Source organism: Schistocerca gregaria, chromosome 1, assembly GCF_023897955.1.
Source record: "Schistocerca gregaria isolate iqSchGreg1 chromosome 1, iqSchGreg1.2, whole genome shotgun sequence".
Taxonomy (NCBI): Eukaryota; Metazoa; Arthropoda; class Insecta; order Orthoptera; family Acrididae; genus Schistocerca; species Schistocerca gregaria.
Window position 1 is genome coordinate 1,136,796,712 of NC_064920.1, and position 27,761 is coordinate 1,136,824,472.

A 27,761-nucleotide genomic window follows, 5' to 3' on the forward strand; every position below is an offset into this window, starting at 1 on the left:
GTATACAGTGTCCACCATGCCACGATAGACGGGTACCGGTCCATAGTACGAGAACAACGAGTCCAAATGTCCTCCAGGACGATACCAAGGGAGGTATCTTGCAAATACGCGATATTGAGCATCCAAGGAGGACGAAACTATTTTACCGGTTGTCGCTCGTAATTAAACGTAACGGCTACAGCGCAATGATCAGTAAAACAGGCTGGTATCACATCAACAGCCAGAAGTTGCCCACACAAGGAATCGGAAAGGTAAAAGCGATCGAGGCGACTGCTAGACGTGGGAGTAAAGTAGGTATGTCGCACAAGTGTAGGATAGCGAGAAACCCACACGTCACGCAGGTGCAAGGAGCGCACAAGGTCGTCGAGTTCTTTACTGAAATTAAAATTAGGAGACTGATCTACCGGCCGTAGAACACAATTGAAGTCCCCACCTAAAATTATCTTTGTCGGGGATTTACGAAGCAGGTAAATGACTTCTTCTTTATAGAAACTCGAACGTGCGGTAGTACAACCCGAACCAGAAGGGGCATAAAGAAGGAGTAAACTGAGATCATAAAACGTGCACCCGATCCCCCTTCCACTGTCGAGTACTTCGAAATTCATCAACGGAATGCCTTCTCTATAAAACAAGGCAGTCCCCGTAGAAAGTTCGGAAGCGACATTAAAAAACGTCGAGAACCCAGGAATGGAAAACTGATCGAATAGGACTTCCTGTAAAAAAACAACATCTGCCCCAGACTGATAGATAAACTGTCGCAAAGCGGCGAGCCGAAGCTCAGAACATATTCTGTTAATATTCAGAGTAAGAAATTATATGCTTGCATGGAAGTTCAACCCAGAAAGAAGAACAAAGATCGGTAGAGAGCCGTCAGCTGACGGAGCAACATACAAGTAATCATACCAGAAACAAGCGCTGAACCACAGAGAGAAAAACTACGAAACAGAACCCTCATCTTCCCACTGCTTTTTCTTCGGCCGTGACGCGGCTCTCTGTGGCTGTTTACGGATTCGACTGCGGCTCCGCGGTGCCGACGCTGCAGCGTTCGGCTGCGTGGGAGCATCATGTAGACATTCCGTGTCAGATTGCGGGAGAGAGGCCTCTACACCCACTCGTCCGCAGACATGGGTTCACGGTGGGACAGTTGGTGAATAACAACGGGATCCACTGGCTCTGGAGAATCAATCAGTTGTTTGATGGGAGGAGGCTGTGACCCAGAGGGGGCGACAGAAATTCCAAAAGGGGGATGCGAAACAGAGTCAATAGGAGAAGTGTCAGAGAGAACCGGAGAAGACACGTGGCAACCAGAAGCAGGTTCCGTCACGGGCGTCTCCGAAGAGGCTGCCGCGGCAGCAGGAACAACGTCAGATAAGGTGTCAGGGAGCTTCTGCAAAGGCGTGATAGCACCTGTGGCGTCCTTATCCACGATTTCCGACTGAGAAAGAGAGTCCTTTACCGGAGGCCCATCGGAAGGGCGAGCCAATAAGGAAGATTCATCAGCCGCATCATCCTGTGTTCGCCGACGCTTGTTGTGAGAAATCAGCGCGGGCACATCGGAATTAAGGGCAGCAACATCCCTACTCAAGGACAACGGGGGAAAATCACGGCCGTTGTCGGGAAACGGATCACTGCGTCCCTCAGTAACAGTGAGCGATTCAGTCCGAGATCCTTGCGGGAGAAGATCAGCTAAAGTCAATTTTTTACGCTGTTCGTATGTAGGTTTTAATACCACCACACGCCGCGGACAATTAGTACGGAAATGACCAGTTTCATTACAATAATAACATGTTCTTTCCTGGCCACTGTACGTGATATGGACCCTATAACCACATACCTGCAGGTGAGAAGGACTAGGGTTTTTGACCACCATTTCCACCGACCGAATACCACTATATACCTGTAAGCGGTGCTGAGCAGACCAGCGTTCCTTTCGAATATGGCGTACGTCCCCATAAGGAAGCAAAACGGACTTCAGAAAACAGTCGTCAACCTCGGGCGGAAGGTTAAATACCCGAATATTCGTATATATCACTTCTGCATTTGCCAAGAGAACCATACTAGTGGAACCATCACGGTGCGTAAAGGGTACCTGAGAACCATGACGAGAAAGTAGCCTATCAACCTGGAGCGGGTCAAGAAACTTAACAAAAAACACATATACTTCGCTGTCGAAATATGCGGTATGCACCTGATCAGTAGTGACCTTAACTGTATCGACTAACCAGTCATGTATCTCCAAAGAACCGGGCTGGACGTGACGCGTGGATTTGTCAAAGGTAAAACTGACTGTACCTGTACGCGGAACTTTCGTGGGAACCATGGTGGACATCACGGCGAGAGACGACGCCGCGACAGGAAGGGCCGCACGAACACCAAACACCAGCCGACAACCAGCGATGCGACGCGCACGGAGACCAACACGGCACTAAACTGACAGGAGGAAAACACGCTGCGCTACGGTAGAGGCGGAACTAAGAGCACAACCTATGAGCCACCGAGGACACAGATGAACAGCGCGACTGCAGGGACTTATCCCTTGCACGTACCCGCGCATTTGAACCATTTTGTCCCTCTCTGTGGATGGTTTCCAGCCAGTTTGGGACACTCGTGTCTCCCATGGCCGTTCTGTGTCACTCTGAGTAAAAAAATATTGCTGCTGCATGCTTCCATGAATTCTGCTGCTCTGCTGGACTAAAAATTTCATAACAAGCAAAACAAACATTGGATTTTGATGCAGCTGGTATCAATCAACAGTACAATTCCAGCCGAATATTTTACAACCTATTCCACAATAAATTATGATTTTAATCAACATAAGTCATTATATATGAGTGTTGAGACGGAAATAACATGTCACTGCCATGTCTCAGATGAAGGTGAATGAGTATTTCTATGGAACTCTCAGTCTCAAAGTAAATAAATTTTCTCGATTCTCTTGTTCGTACAAGTTTAATAACAGAACTAATGACTGCAATTTCATCTCGATTAATGGTTAGAATTAAATGTGAAAGCTACAAATAAAAATGGTTTTTCTCATTGTATTAATAAAAGAAATGTTACTTAGTATTTCTGTTTCTTGAATAACTTAAGCAGGCTACAGAAGGAATCACTCTCCTAAGCAAGAAGGTAAAGTTCCTTTAAGCAGCGTGAAGAGAAAAATCTGCATTTCTGTCAGCTGCAAACTAAAGTGCTCTTCCCTGTTGTTAAGTCATTTGCTATAACTAAAGTGGAAATTTAATGATGGAAAACACTTAAAAACCTGCATTACTTACATGTAATGGAGAGTTTCCGTGCGTGACAATGCATGTTTGCTACTCATTTATTTTTGACTGTGTCTAATGGCTTACTGCTATACTTATAAGGTACGCAGTACTACACAGACGTTGCAGTCGATTCCCATTACATGTTAATGTGTGAAATGATCTGTGCTTATCTTGTTTATCGAACTTGATAACTGAATCATGTCACCTGAAACATGGCGTGTTTCTAAATTAAATAAATCGTAGGTTAGGACAACTGGCGCATCATAATGACAGACTAAAGGCAGGAATACTAAATGTCTTTTTCCAAAGTTGTTTCGCACAGGAAGACTGCACTGTAGTTCCCTCTCTAGATTGTCGCACACATGACAAAATGGTAGATAACGAAATAGACGACAGAGGGATATATAAACAACTAAAATCGCTCAAAAGAGAAAAGGCCGCAGGACGTGATGGGATACCAGTTCGATTTTACACAGAGTACGCGGGGGAACTTGCCCCCCTTCTTGCAGCTGTGTACCGTAGTTCTCTAGAAGAGCGTAGCGTTCCAAAGGATTGGAAAAAGGGCACAGGTCATCCCCGTTTTCAAGAAGGGACGTCGAACAAATATGCAGAACTATATACCTATATCTATTACGTCGATCAGTTGTAGAATTTTGGAACACGTATTACGTTCGAGTATAATGACTTTTCTGGAGACTAGAAATCTACTCTGTAGGAATCAGCATGGGTTTCGAAAAACATGATAGTGTGAAACCCTGTTCGTCCACGAGACTCTGAGGGCCATAGACACGGGTTCCCAGGTAGATGCCGTGTTTCTTGACTTCCGCAAGGCGTTCCATACAGTTCCCCACAGTCGTTTAATGAACAAAGTAAGAACCTATGGACTACTAGACCAATTGTGTGATTGGATTTAAGCTTTCCTAGATAACAGAACGCAGCATGTCATTCTCAATGGAGAGAAGTCTTCCGAAGTACGAGGGGTTTCAGGTGTGCCGCAGGGGAGTGTCGTATGACCGGTGCTATTCACAGTATACATATATGACCTTGTGGATAACATCGGCTTGTTGCGGATTAATCTGTGGTATATCGAGAGGTTGTAACAATTGAAAAGCAGAAGGATCTGCAGCGAATTGACGCATGGTGCAGGAAATGGCAATTGAATCTCAATGTAGACAAGTGTAATGTGCTGCAAATACATAGAAATAGAGATCCCTTATCATTTAGCTACAATATAGCAGGTCAGCAACTGGAAGCATTTAATTCCATAAATTATCTGGGAGTACGCATTAGGAGTGATTTAAAATGAAATGACCATATGAAGTTGATCGTCGGTAAGGCAGATGCCATACTGAGATTCATTGGAAGAATCCTAAGCAAATGCAATCCGAAAATAAAGGAAGTTTGTTACAGTACAGTTGTTCGCCCACTGCTTGAATAATACCAGACAGGGTGGACAGAAAACATAGAGAAGATCCAACGGAGGGCGCCGCCCTTCGTTACAGTATCATTTAGTAATAGCGAAAGCGTTACGGAGATGATAGATAAGCTCCCGTGGAGGATCTTGCAGGAGAGACGCTCAGTAGCTCGGTACGGGCTGTTGTTGAAGTTTCGAGAACATAGCTTCACCGAGGTGTCAAGCAGTATATTGCTCCCTCCTACGTATATCTCGCGAAGAGACCATGAGGATAAAATCAGAGATATTAGGGCCCACTCTTTCCGCGAACTATACGAGACTGGAACAGAAGGGAGAACCGATAGAGGTACTCAAGTTACCCTCTGCCATACACCGTCGGGTGGCTTGCGGAGTGTGGATGTTGATGTAGAATTAGATAATCTCCGTATTAAACTACGATACCGTTGTACTATGATTTCACAACAGACAAAATAAATTACGTTACCACAACTTGCAGTTAGTTCTGTACTGTAACTGCTGTAGCTGATGCATATTACTGATTTGATTTTTTACAGAATCAATTTGCAGTCGTAGTATAATTAATTAACTGCACCACTTTTGCATCCATGTACTTTCATATAAGAACTATCTTATTCTGCTTATGAGCCGTAAACGTCAATCTTTAATTTTATTTGTGCAGTGGTTTTAATTTTTGGTTATTGTATAAAGAGACTTAAAATGAAAACGTTAGTGAAAGAGTCTCCAACATGCAATATTTATGCTTGAGCACTGACTCCCATAATCTTTACGTAAAAAATGTCTCGTGACCCGTCTTCTACACTTATAAAACACTGTTTACGGCGTATGCCAATAATGTGCTGTGCTTTACCTGCGTGATGGCAGTGACCTCTCGTCGAGTGCTTTGCTTCTTCCATGGTGATGTCTTACAGGAAAATGATAAATAAGAAACCCACAAAAACGAAAAAAAGAAATCCATAGTTACTGGTTTCGAGTTTCGAATTGTTACTTTTCACTTTGTCGGCACCAACTGATAACATGTACAGCTAGTACCTATTGCAACTCGCTGATCAATCATGTCAGACATTTTGTCAGATGCAGTTCTTTCATTGAAATACACGCATAAGAAAAGCTTTGCATCACCTCGGCTCCGAGAGTTCCGGAACCTGTCCAGAAAATTTGAACAGAGATATACATAAATATCATTTCCGCCCTTTTTGTTGCTCATGGAAACCACACATTGCATGTTGTGCCACCATACAGCGAGACCTCGGAGGTGGTTGTCCAGACTGCTGTACACACCGGTACCTCTAATATCTAGTCGCACGTCCTCTTGCACTGATGCATGCCTGTGCTCGTCGTGGCATACTATCTAAGAGTTCATCACGGCACTGTTGGTCCTGATTGTCCCACTCCTCAACGGCGATTCGGCGTAGATCCCTCAAAGTTGTTGGTGAGTCACGTCGTCCGTAAACAGCCCTTTTCAATCTATCCTAGGCATGTTCGATAAGATTCATGTCTGGAGACCATGCTGGCTACTCTAGTCGAGCGATGTTGTTATCCTGATGGCAGTCATTTACAGGATGTCCACGATGGGAGCGCGAAATGTCGTCCATGAAGACGAATGCCTCGCCAATATGTTGCCGATGTGGTTGCACTATCTGTCGGAGGATGACATTCACGTATCGTTAAACCGTTACGGCGCCTTCCATGACCACCAGCGGCGGACGTCGACCCCACATAATGCCATCCCAAAAGAGCAGGGAACCTCCACCTTGCTGCACTCGCTGGACAGTGTGTCTATGGAGTATAGCCTGATCGGGTTGTCTCCAAACACGTCTCCAACTATTGTCTGGTTGAAGACATATGCGACACTCAGCGTTGAAGAGAACGTGATGCCAATCCTGAGCGGCCCATTCGGAATGTTGTTAGACTCATCCGTACCGCGCTGCTAAATGGTTCAAATGGCTCTGAGCACTATGGGACTTAACATCTATGGTCCTCAGTCCACTAGAACTTGGAACTACTTAAACCTAACTAACCTAAGGATATCACACAACCCCCCTGTCATCACGAGGCAGAGAAAATCCCCGACCCCGCCGGGAATCGAACCCGGGAACCCAGACGTGGGAAGCGAGAACGCTACGGCATGACCATGAGCTGCCGCCATCGCGCTGCATGGTGTCTTGGTTGCAAAGATGTACCTCGCCATGGACGTCGGGAGTGAAGTTGAGCGTCTTGCAGTCTATTGTGCACAGTTTGAGTCGTCATACGACGTCGTGTGGCTGCACCAAAAGCGTTATACAACATGGTGGCATTGTTGTCAGGGTTCCTCCGAGTCATAATCCGTAGGTAGCGGTCATCCATTGCAGCAGTAGGCCTTGGGCGACCTGAGCGAGGAATGTCATAAACAATTCCTGTCTCTCCGTGTCTCCTCCATCTCCGAACAACATCGCATTGGTTCATTCCGAGGCGCCTGCACACTTCTCTTGTTGAGAGCCCTTCCTGGGAGGAAGTAATAATGCGGACGGGATCCAACTGCGGTATTGACCGTCTAGGCATGGTTGAATTACAGACAACACGAGCCGTGTACCTCTTTCCTGGTGGAATGACTGGAACTAATCGGCTTTCGGACCCCCTCTGCCTTATAGACGCTGCTCATGCATGGTTTGTTTACATCTTTGGGCAGGTTTAGTGAACAGTCAAAGGGACTGTTTCTGTGGTAGAGTATCCACAATCAACGTCTATTTTCAGGAGTCCTGGGAACAGAGGTGATGCAAAACTTTTTTGATGTGTGTACGTTCGTTTTTCTTGCACATTCAAAATTCTAACTGAAATCTTAATTTTGTCAATGTTTTACCCACACGCCCATTTCATAGATCGTCGATCCCTTTACTACTACCGTCCGACCCCTACAAGACTTGGCGTCGGTTTCCATGGGTGTCGAATGCATCAGTTCAGTCCGCAGGGGTTGACAGCAACAAAACAACAAAACATGCAACTTTAACGTGCTTGTCATAGGAAGGTGATACGCTTCTGGACAATTTCTTTTCTATGTGTCACTTTTCTAACGAAACACGTACAGCAAAGGGGGGGCTGAACTCTGGGGCAAATTTATGTTTTGTAGCCTTTGAGTGGTGGTGGATGTGACTGCAGCAGATTTTTAAGCACCGATTTTAGCGGAATACTCACCTACGGATTTTCTTTCCCAGGCATTGGACTTTGTTTCATACGGTAGGTGTTTCATCGGCTTGTAAAGAATTGACTTTAGAAAGGGCAATAGAGAAGCTACAGGCAGTGCAAGTCGGGGTCATCTGGAGTAATATATATTCAAAATTGGGCACATGAAAGAGAAGTAGAGCTGCCACAATTACGCATAGAGTATCACTCATAGGATGTAGACGCTGGGCGAGCAATAGACTTGGTGTAGAGCAAGTTGACATTGCATAAGCACATACAAAAAATTGTCTTCAGAAAAAAGACCAGTTTCCAGAGATTGTTTAGAAATGAAATAATGGCTATGACTATAATAGAAGAAACTAACTATGGGTCACGCTTACTATAACAGTTACAGGGGTCGGCAAAAAAAGCTTACCAGTCTACATGTCGATCAGCAACAACAGTGTCTTTCAGAGCAAGACGTGGGGGTAGTATAGTCACAACCGTTGTAATTGCTACGTGCTTAGTTACTCTAAACGTCACGATTGGTTGGCGGATGACTAATCCAGGCTGTTCCCAAGGTTATGGGAAACAGCAGCTACTAAATGGCGATAACTGCCGCACACTGAACCTCTGATGTTGACTCCTCTAGAAACTGCCATGATATCGCGCGGAGATCTGCTCCACTAGTTATTTATAGCTTCCGTCAATGAACCACGGTGCACCTCCGAATTACAAGAAAAGTCTTTGTAGCCTAACTAACGGGGTTGAGAGGTGGAGCCGATTCAGCTCTCCTAGAGTCCAGGAATGACCGAGTTACGGCCCTCAAGTTGGATGACCTCAATGAAGCAGCGCGAATTTTCAGAACACGGGAGAAGTGTGTGCCTCTACCACGAGGTGGCTTCAACGGTGGTTCGAAATAACGGCCAGAAAATCAAGGTAGATTTCGCGGTATTGTGCTTTTTCTATAGTAAATAAATGGGGACTAGAGAATTTTCCGTAAATTTTCCCTGCCTCTCCAACCGATGGTCCTCTATGTAGACAATACGTCGGTAGTGTCTGTGGATGTGGGAAAATTAATTTAGTAGTATCAGTTCAGTATATTTAAGTTTTGTGAACTGTTAATTAATTAATCGACTTGTCTGAGTTCGATATCAGTTTACTCGGAATAATTATTTGCAGTCCGAATCTGTGATCAGAATTAAAGGAGTAACTTTGTCACTTTCTCTTCCTTTGTGGTGAGCAGTTGAGTGGACAGATGTTGCGGCGTTGACACCTGTGTTTTGTGCTTGATAAACTCACTGCGTTACAATATTTATTAAAGTATAAGGAATTTTAATTTCATGAGCATTAATGAAAACGTGAGACCACATCTGAGGTGTCCGAAGACATGTTCACCTTGCAGTTCACTCTGTTTAATAAATTTGTGGTGGACGCAATGCTTCAGAATCATACGCATCTGCAGGACGGAAATGACGGAGCCGTACATCGGCAGGTCACTTACGAGCAGACAGCCAAGAATCTGTCAGTGTTGGTAGCGCGTGTGATTCGAGCAAGGCTCCGGTGCAAAGCAGCGCGAACCACAATAGCAATCCGTCAATTAGCGGCGCGCCTGCAACGGCCGTGTGTCTCAATCAATGAGTACCAGCCCACCAACAACGAGGGTGAACGCCGGGGCACTGACGAATGAACGCGCCGCCTGTTCGCCGTGTCCTATCGTTAGGGAGCCCTCGCAACCCTGCCAGTATCCGGCAGCGGTACCCTCTATCCGCGCCCTGGCGACATTAATGTGCTCACCACACAGCCGTGTGATAGTAATTCGCGCGCTGTCGTCAGGTCCGAAACACAGTCTAACATACAGTCAGTTTCACGTTGCTACGTAAGCTTCCATGAGAATTACGTGGAAAACTGTAACATTCTTATCGTGTCTTGCAACCGGGTCAGTCATCTTAACACATTACTACAGTGGTCGGTCCATCTGGTGGCAGTTTCCCTGCGAGAGCGCTGTTTGCTACACTCATCTACATCTACATCTACATCTACATCCGTACTCCGCAAGCCACCTGACGGTGTGTGGCGGAGGGTACCCTGAGTACCTCTAACGGTTCTCCCTACTATTCCAGTCTCGTATTGTTCGTGGAAAGAAGGATTGTCGGTATGATTCTGTGTGGGCTCTAATCTCTCTGATTTTATCCTCATGGTCTCTTCGCGAGATATACCTAGGAGGGAGCAATATACTGCTTGACTCTTCGGTGAAGGTATGTTCTCGAAACTTTAAGAAAAGCCCGTACCGAGCTACTGAGCATCTCTCCTGCAGAGTCTTCCACTGGAGTTTATCTGTCGTCTCGGTAACGCTTCCACGATTACTAAATTATCCTGTAACGAAGCGCACTGCTCTCCGTTGGATCTTCTCTATCTCTTCTATCAACCCTATCTGGTACGGATCCCACACTGCTGAGCAGTATTCAAGCAGTGGGCGAACAAGCGTACTGTAACCTACTTCCTTTGTTTTCGGATTGCATTTCCTTAGGATTCTTCCAATGAATCTCAGTCTGGCATCTGCTTTATCGACAACCAGCTTTATACGATCATTCCATTTTAAATCACTCCTAATGCCTACTCCCAGATAATTTATGGAATTAACTGCTTCCAGTTGCTGACCAGCTATTTTGTAGCTAAATGATAAGGGATCTCTCATTCTATGTATTCGCAGCACATTACACTTGTCTACATTGAGATTCAATTGCCATTCCCTGCACCATGCGTCAATTCGCTGCAGATCCTCCTGCATTTCAGTACAATTTTCTATTGTTATAACCTCTCGATACACCACAGCATCATCCGCAAAAAGCCTCAGTGAACTTCCGATGTCATCCACCAGGTTATTTATGTATATTGTGAATAGCAACGGTCCTATGACACTCCCCTACGGCACACCTGAAAGTAACTGGTTCGTGAAGCAACATCTCGTGGTACATTATCTTGCTGAGAAATGTTCAGAAAAAAAAACGGAACAGCTTGAAGGACTAGAGATAGGATGTTCATATTTACAAGACACGTACATTAGTATATTCTGCAGAAATTATTAGTATTTCAGTCACCTCCGTTCAGTGTGTGACCTGCTGCCTCGTAGGCACAGGGCCCGTCACGATCCTTGATAACTTGTTCCACACGTGCTTGTGTCGAACGCGAATGGTGTCCGTGGTATAACCATCCATGCTGCATTTACCTGGTTCCAAAGTCCATCTGTGTTGGTTGGCACTGGGTAACAGCGCTTCACCCATTGTTTCACTGCCTTCCACCGTTTTTCGACTGGCTATAAGTCTGTTGATCTGGCGGGCCAGGGCAAAAGGTTGACATCTGTGTCACCAAGAAGTAACTGATTCGTGAAGCAACATCTGGTGGTACATTATCTTGCTGAGAAATGACTTGGGGGCTGTTGTACAGAACGTATATGGAACGGGCCATGGGATTTCATTCATTTATATCACAGTGGTCAGAGTGCCATGGGAACGCACCAACTCTCCTTTGTGATTTGATTCAATCCAGTAACGCCCTACACCACAAGGCCTTGAGTTGGCGCTCTATGTCTTGTATGAATCCAGCTCCCCTCATCAGCGCCGGCCGCGGTGGTCTCGCGGTTCTAGGCGCGCAGTCCGGAACCGTGCGACTGCTACGGTCGCAGATTCGAATCCTGCCTCGGGCATGGATGTGTGTGATGTCCTTAGGTTAGTTAGGTTTAAGTAGTTCTAAGTTCTAGGGGACTGATGACTACAGTAGTTGAGTCCCATAGTGCTCAGAGCCATTTGAACCCCTCATCTGCGGCGAAGCAAACTGTGGCCATCATTTTCGAACAAACAGAACCTGGAATCGTTAGAAAACACAATCTGATGATATTCCTGTCCCCAGTAACGTCATACCATACACAAACTATCGTTTCTGTACATTCGTCGAAGGTAGGGGGAGAGGTGGACGAGGCGCACATGACCCTTGCCGTAACAAACGGCGGCACGCTATCTCCCCTGATAGCGTACGATGTGTTCCACTGTTGTTCCAGAGACGAGAAGGACGCAGATCGGTCCTGATGTGTCATTCGGATGAGGTTTCGATCTTCTCGGGGGGTGGGGGGGGGGGGGATAGGGGGGTCTGGATGGTGCGACCTGACCCATCTCGTCGTTTTATATGGCCTTCCATTTACCGTTCTGCACACACTAGTTGCATTGCCGAAACACTTCGTCCCACACAAGCAGCAATATCCTGGGTAGATGCATCACTTCCTCTCATGCCAATCATGCGCCCTGATTTAACGGTACGTCCATACGTGAATAAGCAGAACTACCGTTACTGGGCAAGCACAAATTCTAATGACGTTCGTGAGTATCCCTTACACGTTAGTAAAGAAACCGTATAGTGTGGTGTTTCATCATATTGGATTATCGGATCGTAGTTTTTCGCAAATGAATAGGGGAACACAATTACTTTCAGTGCCGATCGTTATGTGGAGATGTTACGAACTTTCGTTACACCTACATTGAACTACTCTCCAAATGTTCAAGAAGCCTGTGTTACACTGCATGGAGCGACATACTGCACAGCAATCAATGGCATATATGCGAGAATTGTTTGGCAACCGTGTGATCTCACGATTCGGCACCATTCCCTGGCCCCCTAGATCCCCAGATTTATCCGTTTTCGAATTTTTCTTGTAGTGCTACCTAGAGAGCAAAGTCTACACCACTCGATCAAGAACCCTCGGTGAGTTAAAACAGAGAATTCTGGATGCAATTCACAGTATTCCAGCTGAAAAATTGCAGCGGTCAATGACGAATCTCAACAGCAGATTTCACGAATGTATTCGTACAGGAGGGCGCCATCTAGAAGACGAACCTTTTAAAGATAGATAAATTCCTACAATGTTTCGTAAATGGCAAAGTTGTAAGGTTTCAATTACTACGAATGCAATTTCTTTCCTTCATCACTTCTAGTTTTTTTCGATTATGGAAATGTTCCCGTTTTTCTGTGTCACCCTGTACTTTAAGCTGCGCAGCACTAAGCATTCAAGAAGAGGATTCATTGTTAAAAGGACTGTGTTATTGTTGACGATGATTATCATGATGGTGAGGATACAAGTGGGGTCGCAACTGTTAGAACTGTAAACATTATGAGTTCATTATTTTATGTTTCGTGTACACACACCAACGTCAGATGGCACGACTCGTGGAAAGATCGAATACACTCTTCTCTAGTTAAGTCTGACAGAGAGACGGTTTTCTTCCAATAAAGCCGAATCAGAAGTCAAGAGGGGAATACGTTGTTAAAAGGGAGCCGAGCAAACACAGCGCGCTGCGCCTCTGCTTTCCCCTGGAGCCGGGTATTAGCATCTGCACGCTGTGGAAGCCACCACTCCCCAGGGCAGCCGACGCCCCCGTTCTGTTTCGCCGTATTAGCCGCGGCAACGTAAGCCTACGTCAACAACATTATCATAGTTCCCCTCCCGGCCGCCATAGGCAGCCGGCGCGGAAATGTCTCGCCGGTGTTCCCGCATCGCGGCCTAACGAAGCGCATCGGAAACGAGAGATGCGGCGTTTAGGTTTCAGATGGGCTCGAGTTATATCTGCTTTGATGTCGGCTGTTTTCTTTAGTGCTGCTCCCGTAATTCGAGTGCCAGGCAGCCGACATCGCGCGCATAGTTGCATAAGTCTTGCTGCACCTGCCCCTCAGAGGGAGGTCGCTGGAGGCTTCCATACGGCACTGGAAGTATTTAATCGTACACGCGACGCTTAGGGGAAGACACTTTGTAACACTTCGGTTCAGTTTACAGTGATCAAAGCTATAGAAAGAATAATTTAAAATAAAGAACAGAATTTTTAGAGGAGAAAATGGTTAGAATCAGAGTTCGGTAATTGCAGATCAAAATTATAGTATATGAGCAACTAGTTTAACGTCTAAGTACAGCAAAGCCACGGAAGCTCCGTCATGGATAAGGCAGTGACGTTAAACTCTTGTGATGAAAAACCTATAAAAAGTCCTGATCGTCATTATTGGCGCCTTTTTTCCTCGATTGTTTCATTAAAGGGCGGGGAACCCGTGTCAGTGACGGAGACACTAATTAGATTGGACTTTATCGTGGTACGAGTCACGATAAACTATTAGAATATTACGGAGATTAAAAGTGATGTAGTGTACGATCTCTGATTGTTGGTAGCAACGGAGTATTAAGGGGATTTTAGGACTTGAGTGCTAGATTGGAACTTTACGGTCATATAGACGACAGAAACTCAAATTATCTGCTGGTACGAGTGAATTCAGACGTACCGGTTTTCAGATATTAATGTGCGAATTATTGAAAGTGTGGTGTGCCGTTAGTTGCGAATCTGGACGTAGAGAGCGTGCATATCGGCATTTGCGGACTATTTAGATTCCTCCAGGCTAGGAACCTTTTAAATAGACCATCATCCATCACCATCCTAGTCCTTGAATATAGAGTGAAAGTGAAATACAAGAGTGTTGTACTTATTCATTTACCTAGTGCTAATCAGTGAAGGTTTTACGGAACCAAAGCTATTCAGCAGTAAGTCAGCACCATCAAGCGGAAAGCGCATGCATTAACGAATACGCTAACTGAAGTGAACGTTTACGTGTTTTACGGACTGCTTGATATGAACTTTTGTGACTCTTTGACGTCCCCACTCCCTCCGAAAGGTGGCGCAGGCTGTAGTAATAATAAAAGGGGAGAGTTTTAGCAGGGCAAATTACTAAATAGAAGCGATATTTACAAGACTCGCTGTAATAGCAAAACACAATGTCCGCACCTCATCGCAGAGTCGTCGCTGTCACGTCGGGAAGTAAAGCCAGAATACCTACCGACGATACGTATCTATGAGCAGACGTCGACGTGGAGTACCTAAAAAGGGAACCACAAGAGAGTTGGGGATGCTTCAACTTACTGGTTTATGGGAGACATGCTGATTAAACAATAGGCTATTGGTTTCGAAAGTGATTTCTCCTGTTTGGTGCGAATGTGTGTTCATTTATGCATCTCACATTTGTTCAAAGGAAGACAACGTAGTTTCCACCAGTCCGTTTGGTTTAATTGGGTTAAGCACTTCGTTAGTGGTAAATAAACTACTTATTTAATGAAATGCTGGCAACATATTGCAACGTCAGAGACTTTATTTTTTATCTATAGCTCCAGTCAACTTCAAGCCTTTAAGCGTACTCTTCACTCCTTAGTACTTTCTGACTAGTCTCTTAAATTTCAGCGTACTCTTCATCAGTACTAAATTGTGTTCTACGTCTACGTCTGCTCCACGGTACGCCTTATAATCCAGTATCTGATTTCGGAATCGCTCCCTGCTGACTGAAATATTCCCTATCTCCCAGTCCTTTCCAAGCATACCTGCTCTTTTTCTGAGTCTTGAACATTTTCTGTTCTTAGCTGAGATTTACTGCAGAACTCATTATTTCTCTTCTCTCATTCCTAGTACCAAGCCCATGTACTGCCGTTACCCCTTCTTCCATTACGTATCCTAGAATTGCATTCGAGTCCTCCATGGCTAGTGGAATTTCATCTCCCTTTATGCACTCAATTACCCGTTCAGTATCCTCGTATGCTTTCTCTGTCTCTTCATCTGCGCCTTGCGAGGTCAGCATGTGTACGTGAACTATCGTTGTCGTTGCTGGTTTGCTGTCGATTGGAATGAGAACCATTCTATCGCTGAAATTTTCACATTAAAACACTCTCTGTCCTGTATTCCTATTCATTTCGAATCCTACTCCCGTTATACCATTTTCTGCCACTGTTAACATTATCCCGTACTCATCGGACCAGAAATTATTGTCCTATTTCCATTTCACTTCACTGACCCCGCGCTATATCTAGATTGAGCCTTAGCATTCCCCTTATCAGATTTTCTAGATTCTCTACCACGTTCAGTCTTCTGATATACCATGCCTCGACTTTTTTATCCAATATTTTTCTCGTGGTCACTTCTTCCTTCCCATTTTTCTTCCCTGATATCAGAATGGGGGACTAGTCCGGTATCGTTTCCCAATGGAGAGATCATCTTGACTTTTTAAGTTACAGGCCATATGTCCTGTGCATACACGTAATGTGTCTTTAATGCAGGAGTTTCTACTTTTTCTGCATCCTCATGTTATTATCGTTGCATATTCTACCGCCGTTAGGGGCGGCTTCCCACCTCGAGGAGAAGAGAATGCCCTTAACCTCTGTCTGCTCCTGCGATCTTGTTGATAACGGCGTTGGCTGATTGAGGAGTAACTTCTTATCCTGGAAGTCTTCCGCAGCCACTTTTGATGATTTTTATTCAAAATGTAAGCGGTGGCGGGTTTCTAACCACAGACAGAGGACGTTTAGATTATTAAGCAAAGAAGCTACCCCTTTTTTAATTTTTTCAGTATTTTTTTTATTTTGTTCAGTATCGTTCGTTGCGTTGGGTCTGGGAGGAAGTCACAGGACATCCGTACACGTTGATCGTAGTTTCCTTTATTTATTTATTTTTTATTACAGAGGGCTAGCGCCACTCTGACCGAACTGAGCTACCGTGCCGGCAAATCCCTAGACCACGTGTCGGTAAATTTTCAGCACTGTTTCTCCTTCTATTCACGTACGGACCGCGTGCGTGCCTTAATACATGACCTCACATTCTCTATGTCAGCTGTATGTAGGAAGTTGTATTTACAGCTGGGTCTTCAAACTTTGTTAATAGAATTCCCTGTACTGTTTTCGCCTATCTTCGACAGTCTGTCAGTTCAATTCTGTCATCATCTCAGTGACACTCTCGTACGGGTGAAACATGCCTGTGACCGTTCGTGCCGTCCTTCTCTGTATACTTTCAGTATTCCCGGGTAGTTCCATTTCGTACAGGTCCCACAAATATGATCAATAGTGATTTGTATGCAATCTCTTTTTAAGACGTACTGAATTTCCCTGCAATTGTACCAAAAAAACCGAAGTGTGCCACTTGATTTACGCACGACTGAGCCTATGAGACCGTTGCAATTAATGTCTCTTCTGTTTACCGACGTATGTACAAAAGTTTACCTATTCCAACTGTGACTGACTGATATTATGTTCTTAAGGTACCATGCTTTCTCTTCCTGTGAAATGCTCAGTTTTGCACTACTCAACATTTAAAGCGAGTTTCTAACATTTGCACTACATCGAAGTCTTATCATCGTCTGCCGGCCGGAGTGACCGAGCGGTTCTAGGAGCTACAGTCTGGAACCTCGCGACCGCTACGATCGCAGGTTCGAATCCTGCCTCGGGCATGGAAGTGTGTGATGTTCGTAGTATAGTTAGGTTTTAAGTAGTTCTAAGTTCTAGTGGAGTGATGGCCTTAGAAAATAAGTCCCTTAGTGCTCAGAGCCATTTGAACCATTGAACTTGTCAGGGTCTGAATGAATATCTTTACAACGTTATTCAGACTGTCATTCATTGTAGGTAGCTGCATAATCTGCAAAATGTCTGACGTTACTATCAATAGTACCTGTATGGTCATCAAAATACAATACAAACAGCAAGGGACCCAAAACATTTCCCTGGGATACACCCGAAGTAACTTCTAGATCTGTCGATGACTCTAGAGCCAAGAAAAGATGGTGCGCCCTCTGTCGAGTGACATATTTCGTCTGATACCTCACACGATCGTATTATTGATAATATTTGTATGTAGGTTACTGAGTCAAGGGCTTTTCGGAAATCGAGAAACACTGAATCTCTGGTGCCACCTTCATCCATGGCTTTCGGTATGTAATGTAAGAAAAGAGCGACTTGAGGCTCGCCATGAAACTGCTTAGGACGGAGGACTGTGGAGAGAGACTTTCTCACTGCTCCAACGAAAAAAAGAAGAAAAGGAGCGGAGACTTTTCTCTCGTCTACCACAAGGTGTGCAGGACTAACGACTGCCGCTCTGTCCCGTCTTTCTGAGATGGCGAGAGTGTCCCAGTAAAATATCATTTGCAATTACAATGGTAGATTCAGACTTTACGCAGCTTTACAAATCGTCTCATTACGAGTATGTCATGGTCGTTCCGAATAATATTCCGAAAGTAGTTGAAATTAAGAGTTAATTAAATGCTATGAAACTACACTACAGGCCATTAAAATTGCTCCACCACGAAGATGACGTGCTACAGACGTGAAATTTAACCGACAGGAAGAAGATGCTGTGATATGCAAATGATTGGCTTTTCAGAGCACTCACACAAGGTTGGCGCCGGTAGCGACACCTACAACTTGAAAATGTAATCACATGTCAGTTCTAGTATAACATATTTGTCCAATGAATACCCGTTTATCATCTGCATTTCTTCTAGGTGTTCAAATGGCTCTGAACACTATGGGACTTAACATCTGAGGTTTTCAATCCCCTAGAACTTAGAACTACTTAATCCTAACATCACACACATCCTTGCCCGAGGCAGAATTCGAACCTCCGACCGTAGCGGTCGCTCGGTTCGAGACTGAAGCGCCTAGAACCGCTCGGCCACACCGGCCGGCTCTTCTTGGTGTAGCAATTTTAATGGTCAGTAGTGTAATTTTACCTAGCAATTAGAGATTACCGTAGGCGTGTATATTCAGAGAACTGTTGTCTCGCAGGGGGGTGGAGGAATTTTCCGAACCTTGTTTTAATTATTCACAATAATGAGCAACATGGCGATTATGTACATAGGTTCGCCTAGCCGTTACTTTGAATTTCCTTCCAAGACCTCCTTACGGCGCTGGGACGCTAGGCCATCCCGCCCATTCGAATAACTACCGTCACTCGACGGACAGCAATCTTTAAACCGGCAGATGAGGCCTTACTCGTCGAATAACTGCTAGCTTTCGCTTTTTTATTTTTAGGTTGACCAAGGGTGCTACTTTCTGCTGGCGGACAAGTGCAGGTAACAAAACTGACAAGAGAAGCTGTCTCGTCATCACTCGGTTTCGGAGCTTCATAATGAGGTGTTGCCACTATATGCGTGTCGTGCATGCTTACTGTTCATAGCAGTAGCCATGAATCTCACGTCTCGAGTTAACGCTGTCTCGCATTAACTGCAATTCTTCCGCTCTTATTTCGGTCATGAGTTCGTAGAAATGCAATGGCTTGCATCTCAATCGGCGGACGCGATGGATCTACCCTTGATTTCGTGAGAACACACGGCCTGCCCCCGCCTGGGCTTCAGAACATTCAGTTCCCGAGACTATTAACCATATATAGGAAACTATCCGTAAAATCTCTCTCCAAACCGTGGCAGGACGAATTATCAGAAAGCAGTTTGGAATTTCTTGTCCTTTTGTCTTACCCTGCAGCAAGACCTTTCATGCTCAGCTGTCCATCTGTGAGTGTGGATATGTCGTAATTACTGTGTAACAGGATAGCTGGATTTTGGATGTGTTTCATTTGACACGATATACGCAACTTTTTATCAGATCTGTCGGACTTCTGATCTGCTGAATACCCCTGCTACCTGCAGTAAATTGACAATCAGCTGTCAGAAACTGCTGCTAGGCGAGAGGGCGCCCAATGCTGGCGGCTGTCGAGGCAACAGTAAATTAGCAGATAACGCTACCCGTTAATTAGGAATTGGTAGATTTCACCGATTCTGCTATCGGTATCGCCACATCCTTTTAACAGAACATAGCAAGCAGCATCAGCAGGAGGTCGTTCTGTTCCGTTAAGTTTGATCTCAGAATATGTTCTAAGATTCTACAATCTACAACAAATAGATCTCATGGATATTGGACGATAGTTTTGTGGATCACTTTTGCTACCCTGTATGTAGATTGGTGTGACCAATGTTTCATTTCACCTTAAGTACCACCCCCCCCCCCTCCCAACGAGTTTGGAAATTATTTAAGCTCAAGTCTTCCGAAGCTCTCTTAAATTTTAATAGTGGATCCTCCATCTCTTCCATATCGATACCAATTTCTACTTCAATCACATCATCAGGCAAGGCCTCCCCCTCATAGACGTATCAATGTATTCTCGCCACCCATTCATTCTCTCTTTTGCGTCTAGCAGTGGGATTTCTCATTGCTTTCTTAATGTTATCACCGTTGCTTTTCATTTCAGCAATAGTTGTTTTGACTCTTCTGTATGCCGAGTCGGACATTCCCATTCTTTATATATTTGCTACAGCCATTTAGCCATTGTTAACTTTGTCTGCCCTCACGTTACTATTTATGTCATTCCTAGGGGATTTATAGTTCAGCGTTCTTGCCATTTCTTGAACATTTTTGTGCATCATCCTTTCGTCGATCAGTTGAAGTATATCATCTTGTTACCCAAGCTTCCTTTATAGTTACATTTCTTATGCCTACGTTTGTTTGTCCAACTTTAGTGATTGCCCACCTCATGGGCAAGACAGTACTTTGAACCTCTGTCTGCTCCTCTGACTCTCTTTGACAACTCCATTGGCAGAATGAGGTTTATTTCTTATGTTAGAAGTATCTGACCGCCATTGGATGATTTTTATTTAGAACTGAATCGGGGTGGGGTTAGAATACGGAATGGGGGACATTTTAGCTAGTAATCAAGGACAAAATTTTTGTCGCTCTAGACTTCTTCCACTTCAGGTATTGTTCCCTAACACCCATACCACCCCCAAACCTATTTACCCACAGACAAAAACAATAATATCAAATGCCATCGCCACTTTCACAATAAACGCTCAATAGGACATATTTTACCACTATTTCAAGCTCTACCCACGAACAAACGCGTAGCTTGCTTCCTATAGTTCTGAAGAAAAGGGAGAGAAAAAAGAAAGGATGGAATGTTTTTTTATTTTTGTTTATTTATTTTTCGGGGGTATTCCCAGCAGCCAGATGGCGGTGTGTCCAGGTCCTCTTCTTGTTCATCGGGGATTGAACACTCTGTAATTACTCCATCCTACGCTATACCTTCAAACTCTTCCCACACTTGCTCAGGAAGATGCGTAAACAACGACCCCAGGTAATTCGCAAAGAGTGAACCATACGAAGCCTTGCTCCGTAAAACAGTGTAGTTGCACGTTAAGTAGTGCCACAACTCTGACAATTCTGCAACGTCCTCACTAACAACAAATACCTTTAACCCACACCATAGCATTAAGTCGAGGAGCAGGGTAGCACGTGACGTGAAGAGGAATCAGTCTGGTGAACTCTATGAACTGAGGCGTCCGTCGCAACTACAATGCCAACATGTGGCGTGTGAGACGCCAACAGTCTTCAGTCGCAGCACAAACGAAACGGTGCATGTCAGTGTCGCTAGCAGCACATCCGTGGCAGAGAGGGTCCTCGGCTGGATGTAAAAACGTTGTCACGTGGGTAATTTTTCAGTCTTCATTACATTGCCCTCACCTCTGCGGGAGGGAAAGTTGAGTGTATGTCACCCGAAAACAGCTTCCAGCCAACCTCGGGGTGTTGGCGTTCGATCAAATCAGCAGCCAGTACCTGTTGACAGCAGTGATAGAAGTACTTGCTTCTTGGCGCCAGGGTTCGCTTGGACATACAATAGATAACTAATATTGCCCAGAAAAGTGCTAATGTGGTGCAGTGGCAACGCGATATGGCCGACAGTAATCGGTGGCCAAAAGGATTGACGCACCACGTTTTCAATTATTGTGACAGTGAGGGTGTCCTTGTCCGAAGCCGGCCGCTGTGGCCGAGCGGTTCTAGGCGCTTCAGTCTGGAACCACGCGACCGCTGCGGTCGCAGGTTCGAATCCTGCTTCGGGCGTGGATGTGTGTGATGTCCTTAGGTTAGTTAGGTTTAAGTAGTTCTGAGTTCTAGAGGACTGGTGACCTCAGATGTTATGTCCCATAGTGCTCAGAGCCATTTGAGCTATTTTTGAACCTTGTCCGAAGCATGTAGGTAATGCATCGTCTGCACAAAGAGAGCACACACCCTATTTCGCACAGTTATGATTCCAATGCCGACAGCATGTGCGGGCAATGTCATTGTCTCATAATGGTTCTTCAAAACCCTACCATCAATGACGAAATGACACAAGGACGTCTGGAACTTTGGATCCATTCCGCTGTAGCGGGCAGCGGGTGAATGTAGTCAGGTAGACGTTCAAAAAACGTGCGCGCATGATCCAGTCAAGTGTTCGAGAGTTGTGGAGACAACTTGCGTGAAGATCGTATTAAGTAGTCTGCAATATATAGCCGCTACTGTACGCTTCATGTGCCCGTGGAAGGTGACTCCCAAACAATTATCGCTGAGCCTCTGGTAACGGGCACCAACATACTGATGGTCAGTCGTCTGCCTACGTCCATGTAGTGCGACTTTCGCAGGTTGATAAGGTTTCTGACCACCTTGCTGTAGCGCTGAAGCCACGGGATCGCCCTAACGACGTCGTTCCGTGATCTCGACAAGAAAACTCCATTGCTCTCTGACACAAAACGGAAAACGGACATTGTAGAGGCGAATGCACTCCAAACGTTGACGTAGTCTATGAATTGCGGACTCGAGACTTCCTCCATCAGGTCAGAAAAGGTGCTATAAAATTCAAGCGAAAGGCTATCAGGTTCAAAAGACATATTTCTCGCGCACCTCTATAATTATTCTAGCGTAACGTGTCATTGTGCCCTACTCGACAGTGGCGGGTCGTGCAGACGTGCTGAACGCCAGTGTCTGGCCACTGACCGACCAGATAGAGAGCACGGCAATAATCTGTAACGACATGAGAGATGGCGGTCTCTGTCTCTGAACGTGATCCATCTGCCGCAAAACTACCATACTTTACATCTACATACATACTCAGCAATCCACCATACGGTGAATGGCGGAGGGTACCTCATACCACAACTAGCATCGTCTCTCCCTGTTCCACTCCCAAGCAGAACGAGGGAAAAATGATTGCCTATATGCCTCTGTACGAGTCCTAATCTCTCGTATCTTATCTTTGTGGTCTTTACGCGAAATATAAGTTGGCGGCAGTATAATTGTACTGCAGTCAGCCTCAAATGCTGGTTCTCTAAATTTCCTCAGTAGCGATTCACGAAAAGAACGCCTCCTATCCTCCAGAGGCTCCCACCCGAGTTCCTGAAGCATAAGTCAGCTCGTACAGTGTCGCCATTCTCTGATGACGTCAGACAGAAAGAAGCACGTTCAGCTTGGACGGAATCTTGTAACCTCGCTCGAACTCTTGTTACTTCCAGTGTGGTCGCCCTGATCTGGAGGAGCCGCGTCTGTGTCCGTTCGTCTGGTGGTCTTGCGAAGGTGTTTGCAACGCTAGTTCCCTCAAGACCGTGTAGTAAACTCAGAGGTAGACCATTGCCAAAGCGCCCTCTTTCGCCCATACGTTATGAGCGTGTGACGAGTAGCTGGTCTGGCGCAGTGTGTCCACCACCGGATTGCGGATTCACAGGTTTGGAGTCGTCGTTCACTTCTGTGGCAGGTGTGAGTGGCGGCCAGATGACAAGCGTCTTCCCGGACGTTAAAAGTACATGCCCTATACTATGGATCGTCTGATGTCGTGGCAGGATCACGGCGCACATAAAAACTCATGGCCTGTGAATGCGGTGGGCCAGAACGTGGCGCCAACAGGAAACATAAATGCTGTCCAACCCGCTGGCTAAGTGCTTGGTGAAGTACGTATATCCGCATCGTTCACCGTGGATGATCGTGTAAATCTAGGTTTCTGAGCTTTGCGTGAAGGGCCAGACATTGGACATGGTGAGCGATCTGATCCTCAGGGCGTAAGAAATTGTTGAAGTCCCCGCCCACCGCTTTGCGCTCCGTGTCGCCCAGCAACAGCAGAGCCACTTCGGTGAAGTTATACATTGTTTGTTCTCTATGCTTGCACATTCTAGACGGGGCGTACATATCCAGAAGACGGATCGCATCAATTAAGAGTGCTTCACCTCGTGCTGATGGCAAATATTGAATGTCCATTGCTTCTACACCAGCTTCGCTAGATGGTTTGAATTAGGAAGTGTATCCATGGACGTCCAGGTGCAGATCAGGTCAGACATCTTGAAGAAGCACTGTATCAGAGTCCGTCGCCCGGATTGTGTCCTTCAATAAAAGGGTTTTGACTGTGGAACTAAAGCTGTGACATTGACTTTACCTATCTGATACGCCAGGATCATAGGATATTACGATGACGCATCCCAGGGTCGATTGGGCCGGTAAGCGCCACGTCGCCCGACTGACGGTCACCGTCACCGGCAACACGCATATTAGTGATTGGCCAAGACAAGACGTCCGTCCCACGATTCGCTGGCTGTGGTCTAACATCATTTTTTCCGATTCAGAGGGCGAATCACAAAATTGTAGGTTCGGTACGTTTGGCGATGGATGCCGGTCATCTGGTTTCTTAGCCGTATCAAAGTCCCAGAACGAGCCAGTCGGTTGAGCAATGTAAAACGATGTTTGTCGCTGGACGGTAGTTGCTAACAGTGAACCAGGAACCGCTGGAGCTGGGGCAATTATCCTCATTTTCCTGCAAATGTTTCCTACGGATAGCCTTCTCATATTTCGGCGTTTGGGTGACTTTTGCTTACGGGAACGCTCATCTGGGGATCATTACGAACAATCTCCAGCAAACCCACGTCCGAGCTTAAGCCGGCCTTGAGATGCTCCTCTTCTTCAAGCGGATGAAGCACAGACTGGGTCTCTGCGGTAGTGCGCCGACCTGTGTGGCCGTGCGGTTCTAGGCGTTTCAGTCTGGAACCGCGTGATTGTCACGGTCGCAGAATCCTGCCTCGGGCATGGATGTGTGTTATGTCCTTAGGTTAGTTAGGTTTAAGTAGTTCTAAGTTCTAGGGGACTGATGACCACAGATGTTAAGTCCCATAGTGCTCAGAGCCATTTGAACCATTTTGCGGCAGGGCATATCACGGTTCCGTCGCAGGTCGTGGAATCTTGGGCTCGGAAGCTGCCCAAAAGGAGGCTGGTAACTGCGTTCGTCATATTCCTCGCTGCCTGAAGGTAAGTAACAGGCAGCGTCGTTGGCTGCGATGTAGGTGACGTGTCGGCGCGAAGTATTTGGACGAGGAATCTCTGCAGGCATTCGGAGCGAACGTGACCTTCCTCCCAGCACCCCAAACAAGTTCGCTGTCGACCGTCATAAATGACGACCGCTCGACATCCACCAACAGTACGGCGAGGTGTCTTTACGCAATTCAGTTCACAAAGTTCACAAGAGAATACTTCTGAAACGTGGTCCATTTTTCTTCGACATGATTTGACACTTCCCCGTCATAACACACCGCGTCCACAGCAAGCGTGACCGGAAGTTCAAACGGCAGGTCAGAGTTTCGTATGGTACAAATCACGAGTCCTGCACGGTGGACAGTACACTACGCGCACATTGCTCTCCGAGTGATGGAACCGATATTCATCGGTGTAAATGCGAAGAAACTGGTCACACGCTGCTCCATGGACAAATTCCAGGTAAATCGTGCTCGAATCGATCGAGAGAGGTATTCCGAGGAGTTTCCGTGGATCTACATGCATTACTTCACGCAGAAAACGCTGTATTTCGTATGCCCTAGGTTTTTCGTACTGGAATTTTATCATGGTCTTTCAGTAAGAAAGCGCTGTCGTCGGTCGAGGTCACTGGTTGACAAATAAGACACTTCGCGCGAGTAAACAACGGCCCTCTCGCTGAGCGCCACTCAGGACCCATTTCACGTTTGCTTCGCCACACTGCTGAGTGTTGTAACTGCGAGCGGGTCGGTCGTGGGGCAGCAGTGACGGAAAGCGCGGCGCGACCCGCGGAGAGGCCCGCGAGCAACAACGAAACGGGAGAGGACGGACACGACCAACGACGGACAGAACGAATACAACTGGATCTAACTACAGAGTCACAAGGAAACAAACACGTCCACTTGTACACAGAACAAGGAAGTAAGCTGTCTAACGCGAGGCGAGGTGTCAACCGACGTACGCGAGATTAGACTGGCTGGCTGAGCTTTATTTTTTTCTTTTTGCTTTATTGTATTCCGATTCCCCGCCGAAGGGGACGGGCTGATTGGCTGAGCCTTTCTTTTCTTTATTGTGATTTCATTCCGCTGCCCCATATGGGCAAGGGAGGGCTGTCAGGGGCACAATCCGCTGCTCTTCAGCCGAGCGAAACTGCAACTAAAACAAGAATAAAATGATACATACATACGGAGATAAAAAAAGGGGAACCTAAAACAGAGTAAGGGGAGAAAATGGAGGTAAAATATACACTGACATGGAGACAGTTGAAAAAGTCACCAGAAAGTTAAAAACACAATTGGCGATTCTTAAAACACAGAAGAGACGCTGAAAGCGCAGGCACAGGTTAAAAGTCGGCCACAGTAGTAAAAACACTCTGGAACAACACACTCAAAACCCACTTGGAGAACACACTACGAAGAATAAAACTGCCAGGAGGGACCTGCCAAGGGAAAATGTCAGAGAGGAAGGAAAAGGAGGGGAGAACATGGGGCAGCTGGGGAAGCGGCGGAATGAAGAGACGAGGGGCATCAGTGGGTTCACGAAGAGGCAGGAGACACGTGGGTTGGCAGAGGAAGAGGGAAGACAGGGCAGGAGGGAGGGCAGAGACACTGAAAGGGGGCACAAGTGATGGAGGGAGAGTAAAAGGGGGAAGCCGCTCAGGAAGAGGGAGGGGGAGGAGAGGGAGCCCTGAGGAGGAGGCAGCAAAGATGGGGTTAGAGTTGGTAGGACGGGTAGATGTCAGCGCGAAGCTCATCATCCAGGAGGCGTATACGGTGGAAGTTGTGTTAGGAAAGGAAATGGTGAGTGTGGATATGGAGAGAGGGTGGGACACAACAGTAAATGTGCGGCAACTGGATGGGGTGGAGAGGATGGGAGAAACCAGGGGGTGAGGGGGACCAAGGCGGCGGACAATATATAATGTGCGGATGTGTTCAAGGTAAAGGAGAAGGTGAGGGAAGGGGACGTCGTAGAGGATGAGCGTGGGGGATGGAAGGCAGATGCAGAAGGCGAGGCGGAGCGCATGGTGTTCGAGGATTTGGAGGGCTTTATACACTCCTGGAAATGGAAAAAAGAACACATTGACACCGGTGTGTCAGACCCACCATACTTGCTCCGGACACTGCGAGAGGGCTGTACAAGCAATGATCACACGCACGGCACAGTGGACACACCAGGAACCACGGTGTTGGTAGTCGAATGGCGCTAGCTGCGCAGCATTTGTGCACCGCCGCCGTCAGTGTCAGCCAGTTTGCCATGGCATACGGAGCTCCATCGCAGTCTTTAACACTGGTAGCATGCCGCGACAGCGTGGACGTGAACCGTATGTGCAGTTGACAGACTTTGAGCGAGGGAGTATAGTGGGCATGCGGGAGGCCGGGTGGACGTACCGCCGAATTGCTCAACACGTGGGGCGTGAGGTCTCCACAGTACATCGATGTTGTCGCCAGTGGTCGGCGGAAGGTGCACGTGCCCGTCGACCTGGGACCAGACCGCAGCGACCCACGGATGCACGCCAAGACCGTAGGATCCTACGCAGTGCCGTAGGGGACTGCACCGCCACTTCCCAGCAAATTAGGGACACTGTTGCTCCTGGGGTATCGGCGAGGACCGTTCGCAACCGTCTCCATGAAGCTGGGCTACGGTCCCGCACACCGTTAGGCCGTCTTCTGCTCACGCCCCAACATCGTGCAGCCCACCTCCAGTGGTGTCGCGACAGGAGTGAATGGAGGGACGAATGGAAACGTGTCGTCTTCAGCGATGAGAGTCGCTTCTGCCTTGGTGCCAATGATGGTCGTATGCGTGTTTGGCGCCGTGCAGGTGAGCGCCACAATCAGGACTGCATACGACCGAGGCACACAGGGCCAACACCCGGCATCATGGTCTGGGGAGCGATCTCCTACACTGGCCGTACACCTCTGGTGATCGTCGAAGGGACACTGAATAGTGCACGGTACATCCAAACCGTCATCGAACCCATCGTTCTACCATTCCTAGACCGGCA

The 27,761-nt window shown here is 46.5% G+C and overlaps 1 protein-coding gene across 1 annotated transcript in view; it reads right to left on the bottom strand.

The window, feature by feature from the left end:
- The window catches only part of LOC126293239 (immediate early response gene 5 protein-like), a 97,921-nt gene that overhangs the window by 61,473 nt on the left and 8,687 nt on the right, over positions 1-27,761 (bottom strand). The window lies entirely within an intron of this gene.